Raw genomic sequence first — 3450 nt, forward strand, 5'->3', positions numbered from 1 at the left:
AAAAAAAAAAAAAATTTAATTTTCCACTGTTACCTAGGCAACCAGGGCCCTCACCAGCCAGTTACAGCACAGGAAGGATGCAGTCTTCCTTACACCAGGGAAGCAAAACAACACAAGCAGAGGTTTCACAGTTCAGGCAGGCAGCCCTGCCAGCACCATGTTCTGCTACTTTGACAGGTTTCCCTTACCCTCCTTCCCCAGATCCTGCAGCTGGTTTAATTTTCCACTGTTACCTAGGCAACCAGGGCCCTCACCAGCCAGTTACAGCACAGGAAGGATGCAGTCTTCCTTACACCAGGGAAGCAAAACAACACAAGCAGAGGTTTCACAGTTCAGGCAGGCAGCCCTGCCAGCACCATGTTCTGCTACTTTGACAGGTTTCCCTTACCCTCCTTCCCCAGATCCTGCAGCTGGACATGGCATCAGGCAACCAGACCAAGTTTCAGATGCTGAAGCCTATTGGGTGAGTTGGTACTTTAAATTTTCACTGCTGCATCATAAAAAGAAACCACGTAAAAAGGGTAGATTTCAGGAATAAAGCAGCAGAGAGGATAAGTGGCAGGTATACAGGTCTAGCTGAAGGATTCTGTACTGGGCAGGGAAGATCAAGATGTCATGAAAAGATCTTACAACAACATTGAAGAAAAGACAAATTAAGCTTATCGATACTTTATATACTTGAGTATTCTTTGAGTATTTGAATACTCCTCTAGATGTTGACATGACTTCAATAAACCTAGGCATAAAACATCCCTGTAGCAACATGAAGAACTGCCATTGAGGAAAACTAATGACAGAACCAAGGGACAAACCAACCCACCACACACCCACACCCTAATCCTCTCAACTTCCTATCATTCAGAATTAAGGTTCCATGACATGTGACCTAAAGAGTGCTTTGAGAATCTCTCTGATTATTCCAAAAGTTTTGCTTTTAAAGACTTAAACTATCAAGCAAGCTCTAGAGTCATTCAGTATTGATGCCACAACAGTTATGGAGTTAACTTTATAGGCTTAATTCAAGTCAGACAGAAGATACAATGCCAGAAGACAGTGGATGGGAATTCTGGAAGGAGCCACAAGACACAGCTGCTTTTTGGTTGTTATCCAGGTAGGAGACAGCTTGAGAGTTTCAGGCAGAAAAATAAGCAGATGTGATCATCAAGCATATGGAAAAGGAACATTTTGAAATTAATTGCTTTGCAGGCCATAAAAACTTTTTTTTTTAACTAAGATTATTAGGATGGAGTTATTTCTCTGGATTGGTAAGGGATAATGCTAAAAAATGACTGGATGAGATATTGCTTCTACCTCTAAGCAGGTCAGAGTTTGGACCTACTTGTCCTACTGCACACAGGACTAGCAGTTTAAGAGACTTAAGTAACGTGAAGGTAAACTTCTGCAAGAGTTATTGAAGCCAGGCCTATATGAACACACTTGTCTAAAAATGTACAAAAATGTTTTAATACATTTTGATGGCATTTTGGCATTTCCTTAAAGCTGTATAACCTTCTCTCTCAAAAAAACCCCAGCAAATTTCCTGTTTTCTGTTCACGATGTGCCTTCCATTGCTTTAAGATTTTGTGGACTTTTGAGGACTGCTTAGAAATGCCCAAAACATAAGAACTAAGCAGATTTCCATTTCTTCCCCTCCCTGAGACAGACTTGCTGCAGGAAGAGAAATTAAGACAACACAAAACAAAATCTAGCATTGCAATGATACTAGCTAATTTAAGGAGCTTAAGTGTCTGTGTATAACACATTTGCCCAAGGAACAGCTGGTTCATTTGTTTTTCTTACTGAAAAAATCCATTTCAAACCCAAGCTGTGCCTGGATTGCTGAATAAATTGGCAATAGTAGAGGTGAAAACCTGTAGACTTTTGGTTTGGATCCAGTGTAGGTCACTAATGCCTGCAATTCGTTACTAGCATCAGAAACCAAGTGGGTCTTCTCCTGGGTCCCACAGTACAGCAATTCCTAGAGCAATGATGGAGGCAGAAAAGCTGAGCTATCTCTCCATCTTTGTTAGCTGCTGACACCAGGTCACTGCTGGGAAACGCAGGCTCTTAGAAGAAATAAAAGTGTACTGACGTCAACAGCATGCGAGAGTGGTGAAGGGTGACTGCTCAGTAGGTGAACAGGATTGAGACAAACAAGTAAAAACATGCAGTCGTTTGTTCCTTCTCACCTACAACCATCACAAACTGGGAGGAGTTAATAGGAAAAAACTCTTTCACATTAAACCCCACATAACGCAGTGATGACCGAGATGGCTGCATGCTGCAGTGAACAACAGCAGCTCTCACGTCTTCTGGAGGGCAACACGTGGGAGCGCTCGGGCAAGCCTGTGCCTTCCACCACGTACAGCGAACAATAAAGGGGCTATAATCATTAATGGGGTGCACGAAGCACTCGATAATAAACCACACATACAAGCCCCCTCCCAGCCTTCTTCCACAATAACTTCCATGGGCTATGCAAATTTAAACTACCGCAAAGCTACTGCACAAAGCCTTTATTAAAGATACAAGCTTGTCTCCAAAGCTATACCACAACTGCTTACACAAGACAGCTCTGCTCTCATCTTCAGCCTCCCTTTGTAACACAGAACTTACTCCAGCTCCTTAAAAGAATGGAGTTTGTAGATAAGTGTTAAACATTCAATAATTCTTATTTCAAATTCACAGAAAAACAGTTCTTCCATTACAAGAGCCTTGTCAGTCTGGCTCAATTCCACAAAGGGGATCAACTCCTTTGAGTCTTTGAGCCTGAAGGAGATCCCAGTGCTGCAGGAGCTGCTCAGTGAGCAGGGACCAGCTCACTCTTGCTTGTGGCAACTGGCACAAGAGACTGCAGTTGTGCTTTGTGCATTACAAGGGAAAAGAGGAGAAAATTAAGATACTCTGCTACTGCCTTTGTGATCCTCTCACCCCATTCTTTGGCAGTAGAACTACCTCGCAGCTGGTTCACTGAATCAGCTATTGCACTGCTCATGCTCATCCCCACGCTTGGATGTTCTTTACAAAACCCAGCTTATCTGAGCTAAAATAATGTACATCCAGCTGTCTGAAAAAGCCCTGCAAGGCAATAACCTGAGACACGCTTACAGCAAGGAGTTGAACTACATGGACTCTCAAGGACCCTTCCAACTGGAATGACCCTAATGAGCCGCTTTTGCTGTAACACTTCAAAGAGCAAATTAGTCATTGGAGCATCTAGCCAAAAATTCCCCACGTGTATCTAAGTCAACCTGCTTCAAACTAAGCACACCTCACCCTAGTGCGGGGCAGCTTTGTGAACCAAGCTGGTGAACTCATCAGTAAACCATCCTTAAAACCAGTTTAGCAACTGACGCCTGCACTGGCAGAGGGGAGGAAACCCCAAACCGCTGTCCCCAGACCAGCGGCACCAGCACGCAGAGAGCTGCGGGCAGCAGCGCCGCCTGCGCT

The sequence above is a fragment of the Merops nubicus genome, unplaced genomic scaffold (assembly GCF_000691845.1).
Source record: "Merops nubicus isolate BGI_N331 unplaced genomic scaffold, ASM69184v1 scaffold48875, whole genome shotgun sequence".
NCBI lineage: Eukaryota > Metazoa > Chordata > Aves > Coraciiformes > Meropidae > Merops > Merops nubicus.